The 22,246-nt window shown below is 50.4% G+C and overlaps 1 protein-coding gene across 2 annotated transcripts in view; it reads right to left on the bottom strand.

Annotated features, from left to right (window-relative positions):
- LOC138580588 (E3 ubiquitin-protein ligase RNF182-like) overlaps window positions 1–17,135 on the bottom strand; it is a 198,667-nt gene extending 181,532 nt beyond the window's left edge. The window contains exon 1 of one of the 2 annotated variants that reach the window (XM_069651246.1): window positions 16,909–17,135. The gene's annotated coding sequence lies outside the window, so the exon portion shown is untranslated. The remainder of the gene's footprint in view (window positions 1–16,908) is intronic. The other variant, XM_069651245.1, reaches the window with a different exon arrangement.
- Window positions 17,136–22,246: the final 5,111 nt, after the last annotated feature.

The following is a 22,246-nucleotide window of genomic DNA, read 5'->3' as shown; positions in this document are numbered from 1 at the left end:
GGGCTCTGGAGACAGTGAGCTTCTGGGGCAAAGTGAGAAAGCGAAGAGTCTCTTTGAGGAGGAGTAGATAGTAGTGGGACTTATTGGTGACATCTGAGAGGTGAGGAGAGAACGAGAGAGTGGAGTTGAAGATGACATCAAGGTTTTTTGCCTTGCAGGAAGGCGAAAGAAGAGGGCCCAAGGTGGGCAGCCAGAGAGAACGGGGAAAAGTAGGGGCAGGGGTCCCAATGAGAAGGATCTCTGTCTTACTGGCATAAAAGGCAGAGATCGTTGGAGGCGCACCAATACTGAATCGCAGATAGACAGTCAGGAATGAGCGAGAGAGCAGAGGAGCCTGAAGGAAAGCTGATCCACATAACACTGACAGTTAGAGAAGGTAGAGATCAGGTGGGCCAAAGGGGCCAAGTAGAGTTTGAAAAACCAGGGTGAGAGGATAGAGCCCTTGGGAATGCCACAGGTAGAGAGAGCAGTGGCGGAGAGAAAGGGACCAAGTTGGATCTGGGATGGGTAGCCCAAGAGGAACGAGGACAGCGATGTCAGGGCCTGATCCGTGATGCCCAGGTTCTCACGTAGTCGATTGATCAAGATGGCGTGGTGGACTGTGCCAAAAGTAGAGGAAAGATCAACAAGGATTAGGACAGAAGGAATGCTGGAATCAAGGTTAGAGAGCAGTTCTTCATGGGTGTTCAGGAGAGCAGTTTCCCTGCCTATGGCAGCTCTGAAGCCAGATTGATGGTCATGGAGACAACAGATTCAGTGTGAAGAGTAAGCTGGGAAAAGGCCAGCTTTTCCAAGAGTTTGCCAAGGAAAGGGGTGATGGAGATTGGGCGATAATTTGCCGGGCTGGTAGGACTGGCAGACAGGTTCTTGAGGAGTGGGTGCACAAGGGAGTGCTTAAGGGGAGAGGGGGGCATTGCAGTGGTGAAAGAATGATTACAGAAATCGGCCAAGGCTGGAGCGAGGGTGTCAATATGGTCCTTGATGGTTCTGGAGGGGCAGTGGAGCACCTGTTTGGGCGACACTTTCTTAGATCGGACTTGTCTAGAAACCTTGTCAGGTGTTGTCAGAAAGAAAGAGGAGAAAGGAGGAGGCCAGTTAGAGATGGCCAAAGGGGGGCTGAGAGAGGAAGAGGAGATAGAGGACAGTATGTCCTGAGTTTTAGCGCAGACGTGAGAGGCCAGAACCATACAGAGGGCCTGAGAGGGAACAGGAGAGGTAGAGACCGCAACAGGATTGACCAGTTCCTTGCAGATTTTAAAGAGTTTGGCCGTGTTGTTAGAGGCCACAGAGATCCGGGCTTGAATGCATGGGCGTAATTTTAGGGGAGGACAGGGGTGTTTGTCCCACCCAACTTTCATGGCACACTATTTTGTCCCTATTCATTTGACTGGGGCACCTTTTCTTCGGATATCATGCCCCTTCCCCCAACATATTATTACGTGTCTACACTGGTCTACATTGTGCAGCCAGTGGGACAAGTTTATAATGTAAAAAAAAGTTCAGAATTTGGATCAAATGGCGTGTTTATTGCGTTTGCAGTAATTTGCTTCTTATATATGGAGCTACCAGGTTAGGAATAGCCCGAATGACACCAGGGCTATAACAAAAACATAGCATCAAAAGAAAAACAGAGTAGGATCCACCCTATAAAGCCTGGTGCTCCTCGTCATTAAATCTAGAACACGTGGGAACATGAATCCCCACAAATGGAACTAATCAAAAGATTATACAGTGACGACAAATTAACCATAAGAAGTGCGGACAAAGGTGGAGCACTAGTGCTCCTAGATACTACAAAATATGATGCAGAATGCCAGAGACAATTGAAGGATCGCAACACGTATGCAACATAACGTAATTTGGAAGAGTTACTGGTCAAAGTTGAAGAACTAAGCTAGATTAACGATCATAACAAGACGTTTCTCACAAACAGGTTCCCGAAAATTCCTCACTTCTATACATTGCCTAAGGTGCACAAAAGTCTTATTGACCCACCAGGGAGACCCATAGTGGCTGGCACCAACAGCATATTACAACCCTTAGGAGTCTACATAGACTACTTTTTACAGCCTTTATACAGAAGACCACAACATATGTGAAAGGCACTTCTCATTTTCTGCAACATCTTAAAAAATGCGAATATATCACAACAGACATTATGTTCACAATAGATGTTAAAAGTCTCTATACATCCATACCACACGACCAGGGAAGAGCAGCAGTAGAATGGCTACTGTTACATGAAGACAATATCCAAGCTCAAAAAGAATTCATCATGGCATTACTTGAATTCATTAGTGAAAACTCTTATTTTGAATATAACAAAAAGTTTTTTTCTTCAAACATCAGGAACAGAAATGGGAACCACTATGGCAACATCTTACGCTAATGCCTTTATGCACAAGTTCGAAACAGACCACGTCTTGAAAAATGAGGGATGGAACAACAAGATGAGGCTATGGATTCGGTACATTGATGATATTTTAGGAATCTGGCACGACACCGAAGACGAATTGAAGAATTTTCTTGAATATTTGAACAGCATTGATCAACGCATACAATTTACATCAGAACACTCCATAGAGACCATTCATTTTCTGAATGTAAAGATCACCAAAGGAAGCACGGGTTTCAGGACAAACATCTATCAAAAACCCACGGATAGGAATAACATTCTTCACAAATTAAGCTTTCACCAACCAAGCTTGATAAAGAATCTACCATATAGTCAGATGCTGAGAGCAAAAAGGATCATAAGTGATCCTACAGATTATCAAGAGGCTATCAGCAAGATGGGAGATACATTTCTCACTCGTGGTTACACAAGTTATGAAATAGAGCAGGCTTTAAGGATGGGCGGCCCAATCTACATTTCTATAACGATCAGGTCGACTTCTGATCTCTTTTTAACACACACCAGACCCTATGTCAGGAACTCGGATTGGAGGGTCTGGAAACGCTGGAGGCATTGATTGCCGTACGCACGTTCCAGTCCTCACCCAATATGGCAGACAAGTCCTTATATTCTGACTCCTCCCACTAACCGACGCGTTGTATCTGTTTACCAACGCTGCGGTTCGTGAGGAAACTTCGTCCATGTTGTTCACTTGCCTCTTTCCATCTTTTGCCTTATTCAGCCCTCCTGTTCCTTCTTCAGCAGAACGTCTACTTCCCCATTTCCTTTTGTATTCTCAATTTCCTTTTGTTTCCGAGTCCACTACCGTTGCTATCCTCTGCCGCCTCCTGACATTCCTGCCTTTTTGTTTGTTACTTACTTCCTACTTTCTACTTACCTCGCATCCTCCTATCAGTCCGGTTCCATTCCTACGTTTGCTTGGAAACTCTTCCGGATTCCTGTCTTCTTGCCTTATCTTTTGCTACGGGTTACTTTGTTTTACGGCGCCCTTGCTAATTTCCGCAGCCGGTCCCGGCACCTCATTTTCATTTACTGAGCAGTCTCCCGCTCCGTAAGCATCTTCCTGTCTGCCTACATTAGTGCTTCTAGTTCTGTGCTTGCTACTAGCGCTGACTGTCTCTCTCTCCATTCCACTTCCTTGTCACCTTTCCAATCAGATTTTTCATTTGGCATCTTTCTATATTTGGAGCATCCATTTCCAGCAATTCACCAGACTCCTGTCCGAACTCTAAGGAATAATAGAGCCACAAACAAACGTACCCTTGAATTCTACCAACGCCGACTGCCTTCCGGTTTTCAAGGAAGAGAATTACAGCCATTTGAACCCATCTGAACATACAGGGTTTTTTCCGCCTTTGTTCTTTTTCGATGAATTTAGGGCTGGCCCCCCGGGGTTCCCCGCGGACAGGGTTCCTTCTCTGCCAAGGTGGCCTCCGGAGGGGCCAGACCCTACCTGCACGAAAAGAAGATCAGGACACCCAAGAAAGAGACTCCCACTACACGGAAGGAACGAAAGAAGACCGAGACCATCCCAATAGAGTATACCTCAGAGGAGCCATGTGAGGAGGAGGGGAAGGAAGTTCTTAAACCTGACAGCATACAACGCCCAGAACCCACCATGCCGTCATTGGAACAGTATCAAGAACTGGTGGCCGCCATGCAGAATCTAACTATGGAGGTCCAGGCCCTGAGAACCAAAAATATCGCCCTCCGACAACGGGTTGTGATGCATCGTGATGACCGCGGAGACTTGCCTACAATGCCTCTATCCTTTGGCAAGTATGATGGTCACCCAGGAGGAATGAAGGAGTTCCTCGATGCGTGTAAGGTATATTTTGCCTTTCGTAGTCACGCCTACGAGACTGCTCGATCCAAGGTTGGGTTTATAATAGCCAATCTAACGGAAAAATGCACTTTCATGGGCTACACCATTTGTAACCAGAAACAAACCAATATTGGATGACTACGATCGTTTTACGGAGGTGTTTAAGGAACGATTCGACAGACCTGAAGTATTTTACTCTTCTTTAGGAGCAATCTTAGATGTCGAACAAGGAAACACTGACGTCCAAACCTATCTCTCCCGTTTCCAGAGACTGGCAGCCAAGGCGGATTGGCCGGATTCCTCCCAGCAAACCATTTATCGACGCGGCCTTCATGAAGAGATTAAGGATGAGCTAGCTCGAGTAGCCCGACCTGCGTCTTTCCAGGACCTGGTGACATTGTCTCTTCAGATAGAGTTTCGTTTGAAGGAAAGACGATCAGAAAGAAGAAGAACCAGAGGCACTTTTCGACCAACCCCTCTACCCTCTTCTATTCCTCCCACCAGGTCTTCTCATCCCACTGATGAACCTATGCAGATTGGAACAACCCGAGGACCATTAACGCAGGAAGAGAAAAAGAGAAGAAGAGAGTCTTGGTTGTGTATGTATTGCGGCTCTTCAAAGCACTTATTAAGAGACTGTCCTAAAGTACCTCCTAGAAGACAGGGAAACTTCAACCCTCGATCTACAGCAAGGGAGGTTTCGGGGGAGGTCTCAAACACCCTTGCAACCATACAAGAGCAGTAAACACTCCTGAGGATAACAGTTGGATGGTGTTCCGAGTCCACCTTTGGCTAACAGAGGCCGGTCCCACTGAGGTATTAGCTATTCTTGACTGTGGATCAGCAGGGAACTTCATTGACTCCAAGTGGGCAGCGGAACATCTTGTCTCCACTAGAACTAAGGCCGCACCTATCCCAGTGGAAGGGGTTGATGGTAGACCCTTGTCGTCTGGGCCGATAACCAAGGAGACAATCCCTTTGAGAATGAGGTTAAGCCACCACGAGGAGCTTCTGGTCTTCGATCAGATCCGAGCAGCCCATTTTCCTTTGGTCATCGGTATTCCATGGTTAAGGAGGCACAACCCTCACATTGATTGGACCGCCAACAAGGTACACTTCGATTCCAAGTTCTGTAAATCACACTTTTTTGAATTACCTTTGGTCTCAAAACCCCCAGAGTCTTCCATAAGCAGAATCCCAGAACTGATCACAGTTGCTTCTGATCCTCTCCACTATCAGGAATTCTCAGAGGTGTTCCTGGATACCATACCCCGACAACTCCCGCCGCATAGAGCTGAGGACTGCTGCATTGACCTAACACCAGATGCAGTGGTTCCCTTTGGGAGGATGTATCCACTGTTGTTACCGGAGAGGAAGGCATTAAGGGATTACCTTGACGCAAACATACAAAACGGACTCATCCAAGAGTCCAAGTCTGCTTGTGGAGCTTCCTTGTTCTTCATTCCAAAGAAAGACTCGGCGGAACTACGCCCTTGCATAGATTACAGGGGTCTGAACAAGGTCACCATAAGGGATAGATACCCCATGCCCTTGATTCGAGATATTCTGGAGGCGGTTCAAGGAGCGGAATACTTTACTAAGCTTGACTTAAGAGGGGCCTATCACCTTCTGAGAATAAGACAGGGGGACGAATGGAAGACAGCGTTCCGTACCCCTTTCGGACTCTTTGAGTATAGAGTGATGCCGTTTGGCCTAGTAAATGCTCCAGCAGTCTTTCAAAGATACATGGACAAGGTTTTTTCTGATATGCTATTTGTATCCATGGTAGTGTATCTGGATGATATTCTTATCTTCTCCAAGACAATTTCAGAGCACAGATCACTGGTCAGACAGGTCCTATGGCGTCTTTAATCCCATCAGTTGCTGGTTAAACTGGAAAAATGCATTTTTGAATCCACTTCCGTGCCCTACTTGGGATTCGTTTTGTCCAAGGAAGTTATCGAAATGGATGCTAACAAGGTAAGGGCGATCACTGAGTGGAAGAATCCAGTTAACATCAAGAAGCTGCAGAGCTTAGGATTGGCCAATTTTTGTCGGAGGTTCATTCCCAACTTTTCCAACAAGGTGTTACCTCTGACCTCTTTATTGAAGAAGGGTGTTAAGTTCATCTTTGGCGATGAGCTCCAAAGGGGGCTCCAATATCTAAAGAAGTGTTTTTCTACCGCTCCCATCCTAGTCCAACTAGATCAGACCAGACCGTACATTCTGGAGACGGACTCCTCTTCAGGAGCAGTAGGGGCAGTCCTACTTCAAGGGCAGGAACATGGATATGAACACCCTGTAGCTTATTACTCTAAGACACTTATCTGTAGCGAACACAACTATTCTGTTATTGAGAAGGAGCTTTTGGCGATTAACTTTGCCTGCCAAGAGTGGAGACATCTACTACAGGGAGCTAACCATCAATTTACCATTCGAACGGATCATCGTAACCTTCGGGTCTTGCAACAGATGGAATGTTCCAACCCCAGACATGCCAGATGGGCATATTTCTTTTTACGGTATGATTTTGTGATTACATACATACCAGGAACAGAGAATAAGAAGGCCGATGCCTTGTCAAGAAATCTGGGGGAAGAATCTGGTTCCTACAAGGGACATGAGCTTATTTTCTCAAACCATACAGTGTTGGCATCTATGGTTTCCTTTCTACGAGATCTGGTAACACAGTATCAGATGTGCACTGAGATTCCATCTAAGGTGATCCAAGACAAGGACGGATTGTACTATTATGAAAGTGCACTCTATGTTCCGACCAAGAAGCTACAGGTACAGACACTGTCCTGGTGTCATGATACGCCCTTAACCGGGCACTCAGGTATTAGGAAAACATATGATCTCCTACGGAGAGGTTTCTGGTGGCCAACCTTAAGAAGTGATGTAAACCAGTACGTTTCTACTTGTTCAGTCTGTGCCTCTAACAAATACCGAACAGGAAGACCCCTAGAATTGTTGAAGCAGCATTCCTTACCGGGCCGTCCCTGGGAGCACATATCCACCTATTTTTAGTAGACCTCCCTTCATCCTATGGCATGACAGTAATCATGGTGACCATCGACTCATTCAGCAAATTGGCCCATTTTTCAGCCTTCAAACAGATACCGTCTGCCTCTGAGATGGCAGCAACCTTTCTCCAGGACATTGTCCATTTACATGGTTTACCCAGAACCATTGTGTCGGACAGAGGACCCCAATTCACATCCAAATTTTGGACCTCTCTCTGCCAAGTTCTGGGTATTCACAAGGCTCTCTCTTCAGGATATCACCCGCAGAGCAATGGAGCAACAGAAAGGTTAAACGCCAGCCTAGAACAATATCTCTGATGCTTCTGCAGTCCTCAACAAGAAGAATGGTATTGCTTTCTTCCTCTGGCAGAATTTGCCTATAATAACGCCCTGCATACCTCTATCCAGATGAGTCCCTTCTATTGTACATATGGGTTCCATCCCCAACACTTACCCTGGCTCAGTTCTCCTTCTACCAAGATCCCAGCTCTTGACGGAGTTCTACAGGACCTACAGGAGGTACACAGATTAGCCAAAGAAGCTCATCAAGCTAGCAACTGATGCAAAAGAAATGGGCAGACAAGGGACGTAGTGGTTATCCAGCATGGAAGATAGGGCAGTTGGTCTGGTTATCCACCAGGTTCCTGCCGAGATGGGTTCATAAGGGTAAATTCTCCTCGCGCTTCCTTGGGCCATTTCCAATAGTACAGCAGATAAACCCTGTGGCATTCAAGCTCAAGCTACCAGAATATCTCCAAAGGGGGCACCCAGTCTTCCATGTCTCCCTTCTGAAAGAACATAAGGAGGACCCTATCAAGAGACCTGCATTCAGAGGGCGTACTCAAGTGTCTCCTATTCCCGAAGAATATGAAGTGTCTCATCTAGTGGATTCCAGATACCACAAAGGACGATTGTACTATCTGGTTCACTGGAAGGGTTATCCGGTAGAAGAGCAGACTTGGGAACCAGTGAGCCATGTCCATGCCCCACAGCTAGTACAACGATTCCACCGAATTCATCCGGGTAAACCCGGGGGATCCCCGAGAAGAAGGGGTATACTGTCAGGAACTCAGATTGGAGGGTCTGGAAATGCTGGAGGCATTGATTGCCGTACACGCATTCCAGTCCTCACCCAATATGGCGGACAAGTCCTTATATTCTGACACCTCCCACCAACCGACGCGTTGTACCTGTTTACCAACGCTGCGGTTCATGAGGAAACTTCGTCCGTGTTATTCGCTTGCCTCTTTCCATCTTTTGCCTTATTCAGCCCTCCTTTTCCTTCTTCAGCGGAACGTCTACTTCCCTGTTTCCTTTTGTATTCTCAATTTCCTTCTGTTTCTGAGTCCCCTACCGTTGCTATCCTCTGCCGCCTCCTGACATTCCTGCCTTTTTGTTTGTTACTTACTTCCTACTTTCTATTTACCTCGCATCCTCCTATCAGTCCGGTTCCATTCCTACGTTTGCTTGGAAACTCTTCCGGATTCCTGTCTTCTTGCCTTATCTTTTGCTACGGGTTACTTTGTTTTACGGTGCCCTTGCTAATTTCTGAAGCTGATCCCGGCTCCTCATTTTCGTTTACTGAGCAGTCTCCTGCTCCATAAGCATCTTCCTGTCTGCCTACCTTAGTGCTTCTAGTTCTGTGCTTGCTACTAGCGCTGACTGTCTCTCTCTCCATTCCACTTCCTTGTCACCTTTCCAATCAGATTTTCCATTTGGCATCTTTCTATTTTTGGAACATCCATTTCCAGCAATTCACCAGACTCCTGTCCGAACTCTAAGGAATAATAGAGCCACAAACAAACATACCCTTGAATTCTACCAACGCCGACTGCCTTCCGGTTTTCAAGGAAGAGAATTACAGCCATTTGAACCCATCTGAACATACAGGGTTTTTTCGCCTTTGTGCTTTTTCCCTGAATTTAGGGCTGGCCCCCCGGGGTTCCCCGCGGACAGGGTTCCTTCTCTGCCAAGGTGGCATCCGGATGGGCCAGACCCTACCTGCACGAAAAGAAGATCAGGACACCCAAGAAAGAGACTCCCACTACACGGAAGGAATGAAAGAAGACCAAGACCATCCCAATAGAGTATACCTCAGAGGAGCCAGGTGAGGAGGAGGGGGAGGAAGTTCTTAAACTTGACAACCTATTGCATGCGATTTTTTACCATGGCGTGAGTCGGGTTTCTGACTCACACTTTTATTTAAGGATATCCAAAAGGATATCCAAACCGCCATATTTACAGCTACACATAACTACATGGCCCACTGACCGGGTACGTAGTGTCTACTTCCAGACAGAGCGCTGTCATGACGTTGACCACGTCCCGCCCTCCAATCCCTTGGGAGGGTGGGACCGGAAGCGCGCCTGCACTATCCAATCCAATTCTTAATCAAGAAGCTCGGGTGTGCGGTTGCATTTGCAGCCCGTCGCGCAAGCAGAACGGTTCAACGAATACGGCCTAGAGGTAAGGGCTTTACCTGCACAGGTATTGAAACACACACAGCTTCAACACACTTATTGCATACTGTTTCTCCCGCAGAGATATCTACTCCGTATACTTGAAATTGAAGGAACACGAGACACATATTCTCGCCAGTCATATCTAAGGTAATTATGAAACATGATGCAGGTTACTGAAGTTTGTGAAAGGTATGATACACAACGCAAATAAGGGTTCGAGTATTCTAATTAGGGTACGCTGTCTTTTTCTGTTTTTTCCTGACCTGTTCATCGACATACAACTATGCATCATTTGGGACATGCTCAAATGGGGGTATGTACTTACAATTTATTACATGATTGAAACGTTTGTTTGAACTACTGGTTTTTGAAATAATGCAGACCTGACTAAGGTGCTTTGCACCGAAATGCATTGGCCAAAGAGCTTGTACTGTTAACTGAGGATTTGTTGATTCTCTTGGGATAATTGTGTGAGTAAAACACAAATCTTTTACAGCATACTTTCGAATGAGTATATTTTGAACATCTGATCATTGAAGCAAGCAAACTAGTAATAATATAATTGAAGAGTTGAAGCAAACAATTACAAACAAAAGCTTTTAATTTTGGAACATGAGAACAAATGAACTGAGCTCCTTTTGTGGAGCAACGAGGAGCACCAGGCTTTGCAGGGTGGATCCCACTCTGTTTTTCTTTTGATACAAGTTTTCAATGTGACATGGTATTTTTAATAGCAAAGCATTAATGTTCCTGTGCACTGTTACTGGCTTGCAAGTTTTGAATTGGTGTTACCCCACACAACAATTGCAAACACTCTGGGTTTTAGCCAATGTTTCTCAGAAAGTGTGCTGTATATTACATTAAGGCACGACCCGTGATTTGTTGCCGAGTTAGGGGTGGGTGGGCCTCCTCAGCATGGCTCGCAGTGGGGCCCACACATTTTGTATTACTCCACTGCCTCCAGGCCGCTCCCGCTGCCACCGAGCTTTGGAACTGGGACAGGCCCTTCTCCCCACTGCTTCTCTCACCGCCCCTGACATCTCTCTTCCGCTCTCCTGTCATTACTGCCATGTAGAGGCAGTCACACTCTCCTTGGGCTGACACTCCACTGTGGACTGGCCGTGTCTAAAAATAGCCACCTCCGCTCAGAGGCAAATCATATCACAGCGTGTGGTGGCACGGCGAGGGGGAACAAGCGAGGCACTGCCGGTCACCGGAGAAACAGCGGCTTTAGGATAGCAAGAAAATTACAGGCACGAAGAAGGGATAACGTATGACTCGGCAATAAACCCCACAAAGATATAACAGTTGTCTAAAAAAAAAAAAGCAACTGCCCTGAGCCTCCTCTGCTCTCGGCGGAGCTCTCCGCCTGCTTTCTCTCCTTGTGCCCCTCCAAAAACACCACCGCCACTCTTCCCCGTCTCCCACTAACAACCTCTTTGTTAATCTACCTACTTCTCTGTTTTCCCCCATAGTGCCTTGAAATGTCTTCAAAGCACTATTCTGCTTATCTATGTAGCCTAACCTTTCTCCTACATCTCCTTTCTTTTTGACCCTCCCCACGTCCTACAGCCTTCTTTCCGCTGTAGTGCTTTGAAATGGCCCATCGGCTGGTTTAAGCGCTATGTTAATCAACGTAACATACTTAAGTAGAACGTCTTTTAAGGGACTGGATTACCAGATAGTGGGGACAACAGGAACACAGTCGTGCAATATCAGGGAGCCCAGTGAGAGAGGCCCCATCCGCCAGCTGCAGAAAGTGTAATCAGTTGCCAGCAGAGTCGGACCTTACATCTGATGGCCAGCGGACTCTGGGTGTCTACATTAGCCTCATGCCGTGTGTGAAATGTTCAACTATCCCGGGCTGTTTAGCCTACACCGCTTTGTATTCAACAACTTATAGTCCCGTTAAACCATAAACTACCATTACCAACACAGTGCAAATAAATAGAAAATGCTAACAGACGATTCCATAACACCTTACTTTTACAAATCAGATACGCCATTGCCGTGTGTGCCCGGATTATACTAACTAAGGCTACAAATCCCAGAATGCATTATGTTGTCAACTGAAAGCCCAAGGCTGGAAACATGCGGGGGCATGGGGCATCTGGCAACATGAGCTAAAAGTCGCGACAGGTCGAACGGACCACAACAAAAACATTCCATGCCTAGAAGCACGGCGATGTGCACTGGGCGAGGTGCCCCCCCTCTGGATCATTCGCTCACTAACTCACCTCGGACAGGAAACATGGGCCAAGATCACTGGCGTGTGTCTGGCCTTCGAACATAGATCTGCGTTTAATGAGATTCTCTTCCCCACTAAATACAACGGCGGCAGAGGAAAGTTGCCACAGTCGCCCCGACAGACGAGGGCCGCGGGATCCAGGGTGAGAAGGCAGGGGAGCCTAAAATAGCAGGCCCTGGGCGCGCCTCCGTGTACAGCGATCGATCTCCAGCTATTTGCGGTCGAGGCCGCGGCGGCGGATCCAGGGCCATCGACAATTACAGCTGCTCTAAGAGAGGGCGGTAATGGCGGAGGCTGTCTCGGGCCTCGCCAGCCCCGGAACGTGCCGACACAACACTGCTGAATGAAATGGCTGTGCAGGGGTCGGAGGTGGCAGGCAGCCGGCGAGAATGTGACCAAAGGTGGGAAGGCAGGGCGTGGAGGACGAGTCTGAAAGGATGAAGGGGGAACGGCTGGGCCAGGAGCAGGCATGAGGAAGCGTGAGTCAGCCAGGCCATGAGTGGGTGACTCTGCCCATGCCAGCATGCTCTGGCTGGCTAATGTGCATTCTCCACACTGTGTACCAGCACACACTATCAACAGCAGAAGGCGTTTTCTATGACACACAGCTGTCAATGTCATGGGTATAACTTTACACATGCAATGCTGATTCCCAGTGCAAAAGTGGATTTGCTACTGGCCTTTCTAAATGCCCCGATTACAATGGGGTGACGGGCACTCTGAACTGGCGCTCCCGACTGGTCCCTGGTGTAGGCTGCCCTGAGCTAGGCGGTGAAGTGAGCAGCGCGTGCAGTGATGGTGCAGTGTGGGACAGCACACATGTTTTTTCCAGAGAGTGCATGCTCATGGGGAGGAACCTATCATAGCTTCTATTTTATGAGAGCTTGTATAGCGCACACAATACAACCCGAACCGCCTCTAGGCGCTGCCACATGATCCAGGCGCAGCAATGGGTGGCACACCATTCCCAGGTCTGAGTGTAGGGCTGACCTCTGTCCAGGATGGGGCAGAGCCAGCCAGTGGCACCAGTGGCATGGGTGCCTGTGGTTAAGGGTCGGACCTGGTCCTCTGCACTCCGTTCTGGGGTGTGCTGCAGGCAAGGGTTCACCAAAGGCCCTGCACTCACACATTGCCAGCCTGTGGGACAGAATCAGCACTTGCTCCTGCAGTAAAGTGAGGCGGGGGGGGGGGAGGAATTAGGACCTGCACTCAGGTTATGCTGTCTCCTCTACTCATTGCTCGGCTCAGGGTTGGTGGCCCACTTTTTACTAAGCCGAGGGTCAGATGGAGGGTGACCATCGGTCGTATTCTCACTGCTGAGGGATAAATAGTTGCTCACTTATAGCACTGTACTTGTTGCTGAGGGATAGATAGTGGCTGCTCACCCATAGCCCTGCACTGGCTGCTGGGGGATAGATAGTGGCTGCTCACCCATAGCCCTGCACTGGCTGCTGGGGGATAGATAGTGGCTGGTCACCCATAGCCCTGCACTGGCTGCTGGGGGATAGATAGTGGCTGCTCACCCATAGCCCGGCACTGGCTGCTGGGGGATAGATAGTGGCTGGTCACCCATAGCCCTGCACTTGCTGCTGAGGGATAGATGGTGGCAGGTCACCCATAGCCCTGCACTTGCTGCTGAGGGATAGATAGTGGCTAGTCACCCATAGCTCTGCGCTTGCTGCTGGGGTATGGATAGCAGCTGCTCATCCATAGCTCTGCACTTGCTGCTGAGGGATAGATAGTGGTTGGTCACCCATAGCCCTGCACTTGCTGCTGAGGGATAGATAGTGGCTGGTCACCCATAGCCCTGCACTTGCTGCTGAGAGATAGATAGTGGCTAGTCATCCACAGACCTGCACTCGCTGCTGAGGGATATATATAGCCGCTGCTCACCCATAGCTCTGCGCTTGCTGCAGGGGGATAGATAGTGGCTGGTCACCCATAGCCCTGCACTTGCTGCTGGGGTATAGATAGTGGCTGCTCACCCATAGCCCTGCACTTGCTGCTGGGGTATAGATAGCAGCTGCTCATCAATAGCCCTGCACTTGCTGCTGAGGGATAGATAGTGGCTGATCACCCATAGTCCTGCATTGGCTGCTAGGGGATAGATAGTGGCTGATCACCCATAACCCTGCACTTGCTGCTGGCGTATAGATAGCAGCTGCTCATCCATAGCCCTGCACTTGCTGCTGAGGGATAGATAGTGGCTGGTCACCAATAGCCCTGCACTTGCTGCTGATGGATAGATAGTGGCTAGTTATCCATAGACCTGCACTCGCTGCTGAGGGATATATATAGCCGCTGCTCACCCATAGCTCTGCGCATGCTGCAGGGGGATAGATAGTGGCTGCTCACCCATAGCCCTGCACTTGCTGCTGAGGGATAGATAGTGGCTGCTCACCCATAGCCCTGCACTTGCTTCTGGGGTATAGATAGTGGCTGGTCACCCATAGTCCTGCACTTGCTGCTGGGGTATAGATAGCAGCTGCTCATCCATAGCCCTGCACTTGCTGCTGAGGGATAGATAGTGGCTGATCACCCATAGCCCTGCACTTTCTGCTGGCGTATAGATAGCAGCTGCTCATCCATAGCCCTGCACTTGCTGCTGAGGGATAGATAGTGGCTGGTCACCCATAGCCATGCACTTGCTGCTGACGGATAGATAGTGGCTAGTCATCCATAGACCTGCACTCGCTGCTGAGGGATATATATAGCCGCTGCTCACGCATAGCTCTGCGCATGCTGCAGGGAGATAGATAGTGGCCGGTCACCCATAGCCCTGCACTTGCTGCTGGGGTATAGATAGTGGCTGCTCACCCATAGCCCTGCACTTGCTGCTGGGGTATAGATAGCAGCTGCTCATCAATAGCCCTGCACTTGCTGCTGAGGGATAGATAGTGGCTGATCACCCATAGTCCTGCGCTTGCTGCTGGGGGATAGATAGCAGTTGGTCACCTATAGCCCTGTGCTTGCTGCTGGGGGATAGATAGTGGCTGCTCACCCATAGCCCTGTGCTTGCTGCTGGGGGATAAATAGTGGCTGCTCACCCATAGCCCTGCACTTGCTGCTGGGGTATAGATAGCAGCTGCTCATCAATAGCCCTGCACTTGCTGCTGAGTGATAGATAGTGGCTGATCACCCATAGCCCTGCACTTGCTGCTGGGGTATAGATAGTGGCTGCTCACCCATAGCCCCGCACTTGTTGCTGGGGTATAGATAGCAGCTGCTCATCCATAGCCCTGCACTTGCTGCTGGGGTATAGTGGCTGGTCACCCATAGCCCTGCACTTGCTGCTGAGGGATAGATAGTGGCTAGTCACCCAGAGACCTGCACTCGCTGCTGAGGGATATATATAGCCGCTACTCACCCATAGCTCTGCGCTTCCTGCAGGGGGATAGATAGTGGCTGGTCACCCATAGCCCTGCACTTGCTGCTGGGGTATAGATAGTGGCTGCTCACCCATAGCCCTGCACTTGCTTCTGGGGTATAGATAGCAGCTGCTCATCAATAGCCCTGCACTTGCTGCTGAGGGATAGATAGTGGCTGATCACCCATAGTCCTGCGCTTGCTGCTGGGGGATAGATAGCAGTTGGTCACCTATAGCCCTGTGCTTGCTGCTGGGGGATAGATAGTGGCTGCTCACCCATAGCCCTGTGCTTGCTGCTGGGGGATAAATAGTGGCTGCTCACCCATAGCCCTGCACTTGCTGCTGGGGTATAGATAGCAGCTGCTCATCAATAGCCCTGCACTTGCTGCTGAGTGATAGATAGTGGCTGATCACCCATAGCCCTGCACTTGCTGCTGGGGTATAGATAGTGGCTGCTCACCCATAGCCCCGCACTTGTTGCTGGGGTATAGATAGCAGCTGCTCATCCATAGCCCTGCACTTGCTGCTGGGGTATAGTGGCTGGTCACCCATAGCCCTGCACTTGCTGCTGAGGGATAGATAGTGGCTAGTCACCCAGAGACCTGCACTCGCTGCTGAGGGATATATATAGCCGCTACTCACCCATAGCTCTGCGCTTCCTGCAGGGGGATAGATAGTGGCTGGTCACCCATAGCCCTGCACTTGCTGCTGGGGTATAGATAGTGGCTGCTCACCCATAGCCCTGCACTTGCTGCTGGGGTATAGATAGCAGCTGCTCATCCATAGCCCTGCACTTGCTGCTGAGGGATAGATAGTGGCTGGTCACCCATAGCCCTGCACTTGCTGCTGAGGGATAGATAGTGGCTGGTCACCCATAGCCCTGCGCTTGCTGCTGAGGGATAGATAGTGGCTGGTCACCCATGGATAGATAGTGGCTGGTCACCCATAGCCCTGTAATCGTTGCTAAAGGATAGACAGCAGCTGCTCTCCCAGCTCCCTGCACTCAGTGGTGAGGGATAACTAGCTGCTCACCCATAGCCCGGCACTCACTCCTGAGGAATACACAGTTCCTCGCCCATAGCCCGGCACTGTCTGCTGAGGGATAGATTGGTGTACATTCGTAGCCTTGCACTCAGTGCCCAGGGTGGGCGGATTCTGATCCAACAGGTTGCCATATGAGGATGATGGCCCTGCCCTGGCTGCAGTACGGGGACATTGGGGTTGACAACCAACGGTCCAGGTACCTCGCGCCCTCTTTTTGCTGAGAGCTCGGTGTTGATCACGCGCCCTGCGCTCTCCGCTATGACGATAGGTGCAGGGGGACCCCGGGCCCTGCACTCACTGCTATGACGACAGGTGGAGGTTGACCCAGCGCCAAGTACTCACTCGCTGCCGTGCAGGTGGTGATGGGTGTGGTGGTGGGCATCCCGAACTCGCTATTGTGGGGGGGGGGGGGCTGAGCACACTGGACTCCCTGCTGTGCTGCCGGGGTGTGAGCGAGACCATGATGTTGGTTGGCAGTGGGGGGCTAGCTTTCAATATTCCCCTACCAAGAGGTACTGACCTGCCTCCCCAGGGATCCAGGAGCCGGGCCTGTGCGCGAGCCGTAGGCGCTGTTTCTGGTGCCTCCCGCGAGCCCCATGGATCCTGCTCCAGAAGAGCTGGTCCAGCCCAGTGCAGCAGCGGGGAGGCGAGGACCAAGCCCAGCAGATAGAACGGGGAGGGAGGGAGGCAGGCGGCCGCCTCGGCGTTGCCATGGCAACAGGGAGATGGCGAGCGGAGGGGACGTGAATGCAACGAGCTGTGCAGGTCCTGGACACCCCCTCACCCACCTCCCAGTGTCGTCACCCACTCCACACTGCGCCAGAGAGCAGCGTCCATGAAAAAGGGAAGGGTTTGCGGACTCGGGATGGGTCGGAGAAGACATGGGAGAGAGGGTCCTCTTTGTTTGGTGGTCGGGGACGTGGAGATGGGCTTAGTTTGTCTTCTACAGGTCGTATCTGTTGTCGGTGGTTTAGGGGTACTGTATGGGGTGGGGGGTTGGACGAATGGCGTGGGATTGCTGTCTGTGAGGAAGCTGTAAGCAAGGGAGCGGGGCACGACTCTGCAACTCGTGGCCCTCTACATATTTTGGACTCTAGCGCAGGCGTACTGTCTGAGACGGAGCTGTAGGGGGCGGCATAGGAGTGGTAACTGCGACAGAGCTTTGGAAAATGTGGTAGGACTATACTGTCCACGGAGGAGCTGCTGGAGGGGGAGCTCTAAGAAAAGGCCTAGGAGTATGGTCTGCGAGGGGGCTCCAGGGAACTGTTAAGGACTCAGTGCTGTCTGTGGATGCGGCAGTGTATAGTGTAGGAGTACTGTCTGTGAGAGATGCATAGGTGGTGTGGGAGTACTCTTTCATGGGAGTTGAGGGGACTGGTGTAGAGCTACTGACCTGTGATAAGATGTAGTCGAGGGGGTTGTAGGGAAAGTCGTGAGAGTATTGTCTGCGAGGGTGCTGTAGGGCGGAGTGCAGGAGAACTGTCTTCGAGGGACGGGAAGGAAATGGTGTTGGACTGGAGTACTGTCTGCGAGGGAACTGTAGGGACTGTTATGGGGCCCTGTCCGGGTCACCGGGCGGGCCCCTGTGCGTTTCGGGGGGAACCTGACACGGACTAACCAGGCTGCGCTCACTCAGCCGACAAAGGAGTGGGGATCATCTCACTCGCTCCGGAGCACCGGAGCAACCCACGTGGCTGGGGCACCAAGCACACGGCAGCCCCGGCTCTGGGGGCACGCAGGCCGGGGTTGGACCATTCAGCCATGATCACATGGCTAGGCCACAGAGAGGGCGGCGTTGCCCAGCAGGGGCGCCGGGCCCCGTCCCTGAGCCTACTGCACACGGTGCTGCACCAGCAGGGTGCACCCAAAGAATGACACCGGAGTCAGCTTCACATCGACTGCCGAGCCGGAAGGGGCTCGTTTCTTTTATTAACATGGTCACATTGCTACTCCATTTGACCATGACACCAACACCAGGAGGTACCATGTCCCCCAGAAGGGGTGACATACAACAGGGACCGGTACATGAACACTGCCTGTAAGGGTACTGTGGGAGATTGGGTTAGGAGTTCTGGCAGTGAAGCGGCTGTGGGGAATGTTGTAGGACTATGCTCTGTTAGGAAGGTGTGAGGAATTGACTAGGACTCAGTACGTTCCGTTGGAGCTTCAGGGGTCGGTGTAGGGGTACTGTCTGCGAGGGAGCTGTAGGGAAAGGTCTAGCAGTAGTGTCTGTGGGGAGCTGTGGAGAGTAATGCAGTTCTACTTTCTGCAAGGGAGGGAAGGTGATGGCGCAGGAGTTCTACTCACAAAGGGTCTGCGAGGAATGAGCGAGGAGTTCTGTCAGAGGGTTCTGGCGGGAATGCTGTCCAGGGCCGATCTCCGGGGTGCACCGTGTGCAGTGGCAGTGGGAGCTGTGAAAGCAGAGCTGTTGGACATGATTTTGGAGCGCTTGCTGTGAGGGAGCTGTAGAGAATGACGCAGAAGTACAGTCTGCGAGTGGGCTGCGGGGAAATGTGTAGGATTTGTCTGTGAAAGAGGTGCAGGTAATTGTGCAAGAGTCTTGTCTGTGAGGGAGCTCTTTCGTGGGTGATGTTTGGATCAGTGCGTTAGTATTGTCCGTGACGGTGCTGCTGTAGTAGATGGTGCAGGACGAGTTTCTGTGAAGCAGATGTAGGGTAGTGTGTAGAAGTACAGACGTCGAGGCAGCGATAGGGAAGGGTGTGGAAGTACTGCCTGAAAGGAAGCTTTAAGGCATGCTGCAGCGGCACAGTCCGTGAAAGGGCGGCGTGAAGGCTGTGGGTGCACTGCTTATGGGCAGCCAATGATCCTAGTGTAAGTGCTGTCTGTGGTGTAGGTGGAAAACGAAACCTTTTCCGCTTTTAACCAGGGGCTGGGAGCTTACCCGAGCGAGGTGAGCTCCTACCTGGTTGTGTTTTGCTCCTTCTTCTCTGGGGTATTTATACCCCCTCCACCTTTTGTTGTGGTGATTTTTTGGGCCGCCGGTGTCACTTCCTGTCCCCCCACCCCCCTGTTACTTTCGCACCTTGCTCTGCCTTCCTTGTGTTTCCGTTTGGTTGCTCGGCGGGTGGGGGCGCCGCTCTGGCCGCCCCTCCCTTCTGTTTTCCCGCCTGTTGGGAGGATCCCCCACCCTGCGCCTAACCCCCCAGGCCCTCCATCGTGCCGCACGTTGTGCAGCGCGGGGCCTGGGGCATAGGCTGAGTAGTGTGGGTTCCCCCCTGCTATTGCCTCTGTTGTGGTGAGCCCTGCCCCCTGAATGAATACACAAACGCTCTGTTTGTGGAAAATAAAAAGTGGCCGTAGGCCTTTTATTATATACAAATGATGGCACTGTAAACTGGTTATGGCTGCTGTACAGTAAAATACCACTTTTTTGGGCCCCTCGTGTCCAGGGGTTGGGATGCCCCCCTTCCTTTGGCCTCCCTTCCGATGTCCTGTGGCATCCTTTCCTGGACACGTGCCGCCACACCTGAGGGGTTGGTAGCCTAGACCGCTCAGGTCCCCCCAAAACAGTGAACCTATCGCCCCCTTAATTGCAGCCCTGTGCCGCTAATGCCTGGAAAATGTTGTCTGTGAATCTACCCCAGCCTTTGTTTGACAAGTGTACACCGTCCTGGTGGAACCAGTCGGGGTCGTTCTGTGATAGCCCGTGTTTAATGTATTGGAGTCCTGTGCTCTTGCAGTATTTCTCTACCCCCTTGTTCAGCTTTTTACGTGCTGTCTCGATGGCCTGCCTCCTGCGCGCCCCGTGCCAGATTCTGCGAGTTATGATTTCTGACATGAATATTTTCGTTTTTCCCCAGCAGTGTGCTATTGCCCTTAATGATTCACATATGTCGTGCATTAACACACCCCGGTTTGTGCTGACTAAATCGTTCCCCCCGAGGTGGATGACTAAGTACTCGGGTGGGTCCCTGAACCCAATCAGGTCTGACAGCCTGTCGTGGATGTCCTCCCAATGCATCCCTGGGAGGCCCCACCATGAAGTGATTGTCTTTTTGAAATGCAATGTCCCTCTGTAATCCTCGATCCATCTGCCTGCTCTCGTCACGAATGAATGGCCAACTATCCATGCCGATTTGTAGGGTGTTATGTCTGCGTGGGGAATGAAAGATGAATCATACCATGTTCACTCGCACATACCTCTTGAAACATTGCGATTTCCAACCCCCGATTCCCTTCACTCCCTCTGCCCCCAAGCCGCCTGCCCATGCAGATGTGGCTGCACCTATTCTGAAGGAGTGGGTACCGAATTCTGCCTTGTCCCATCCTGCCCTGGCTATAGTTTTCTTCAGTACCGCCTGGAATTGATACCTGCTTAGGGGCTTGCCGTCCCTATGTATCAATAGCTGGCCCCCTACGTCTGGACGGACTGAGAGGAATTGATATGTGACGCACCTTGGGCAGTGTTCCCTTTCTTTGATACAGTTTAGCTCTATTGTTCGCCCTCTCCCCACCTGGTCTGTCTTGGATTTTCTTAAGAATATTGCCATTCCTTCTGCCCTTATGCATATGTCTGTTTTTGCTAAGCCGTCTTCCGCTGTTGTGCTCCGCGCTACTAACTCCCCGACCCTTAGTGCCCCGTAATATGCCAAAACAAATGCTGCCCTAAACAATTTGACCTCATAGCTGTTGTTGCATGTGCTGTGCAATAATTTTAGCAGTATTATCATTTTTTCAAAGTTCAGAGGTCTCCTGCTGTCGGGTGTCTTTCCCTCTAATTTTGCCCACCCTTTCATTGCGTATCTTATTCGTGAATTGGTTGTTGGGTCCGCTATCCCGGCCACTTTCGCTGTGTAGGCTATCGCCGCTAGGTGTGCTGCCGCCCAACTTTTCCTCTTTCCTTGTGAAAAAGCGCTACCCACAAAATCACATAACATTGCCACTGTGATGCCCCCGATTGCTTTAGCTCCTGTTAATTCTAACACATTCTTTACATGCTTTTTATATTGCTCACCGGTTCTGTATGTTATGGCGTTCCTGGCCAATTTCTCTACCGTCTGTTCCTGTGGTTCCTCTTCCGAGTCAACCTTGTAGTTGACCGTGTTTCCTCCCATTCTTCCAGAGGTACCCATGCCTTCCTTGGCGTGGGCGTTCTTTCCTTTCTTGCGTCCGGCCGCAGTTCTCTGAACCTGTCCCACTGAAAGCGAGATAAGGCGTCAGCGACCGTGTTAGCTTCACCTGTGATATGCCTTGCCTTTATGTTAACATTATTTTTAAGGCAATTTAGTGTTATAACCCTCATTATTTCCATCACTAGTGGGCAAGAGGCGCTCCCGTTGTTTATGACATGCACCACCGCCATGTTGTCTGACCACACTTTTAAGTCTTTGCATCTCAACTCTTTTTCCCATGCGCATAGTGCTACCCATATTGGGAATATTTCCAACAGTGTAATATTGGCAGTCCATTCTGCTCTTTGCCAACTTTCTGGCCATTCTTCGGCACACCATTCCACCCCTAGAATTGCGCCGAAACCAAACCCCCCGGCTGCATCTGTGAATAGCACTCTTTCGTTTTCTTCGTTCATAGGTGTGCGCCAGATTACTGCGCCGTTGAACGTTTTTAAGAATTCTGCCCATACCTCCATGTCTCTTTTTATACCTTCCCCAATTCTCACCCTATGGTGTCCTTCTCTGGCTCCCCTTGTTCTCAGCTCTAACCTTCTCTGGAATATTTTTCCTTGTGGTATGATTCTTCCTGCGAAGTTCAGTTTTCCTGCCATTGATTGTAGCTCCTTCACGGTGGCCTTGCTTTTCCCTCCTAGGCCCTTGATTTTGCTCAGTAGGTCTGCTACTTTTTCTTTTGGGATCCTGCATTCCCCCATTCGTGAGTCTATC

The sequence above is a fragment of the Ambystoma mexicanum genome, chromosome 3p, assembly GCF_040938575.1.
Source record: "Ambystoma mexicanum isolate Mex_15411 chromosome 3p, UKY_AmexF1_1, whole genome shotgun sequence".
NCBI lineage: Eukaryota > Metazoa > Chordata > Amphibia > Caudata > Ambystomatidae > Ambystoma > Ambystoma mexicanum.
This window is presented reverse-complemented; position numbering and strand designations above follow the sequence as displayed.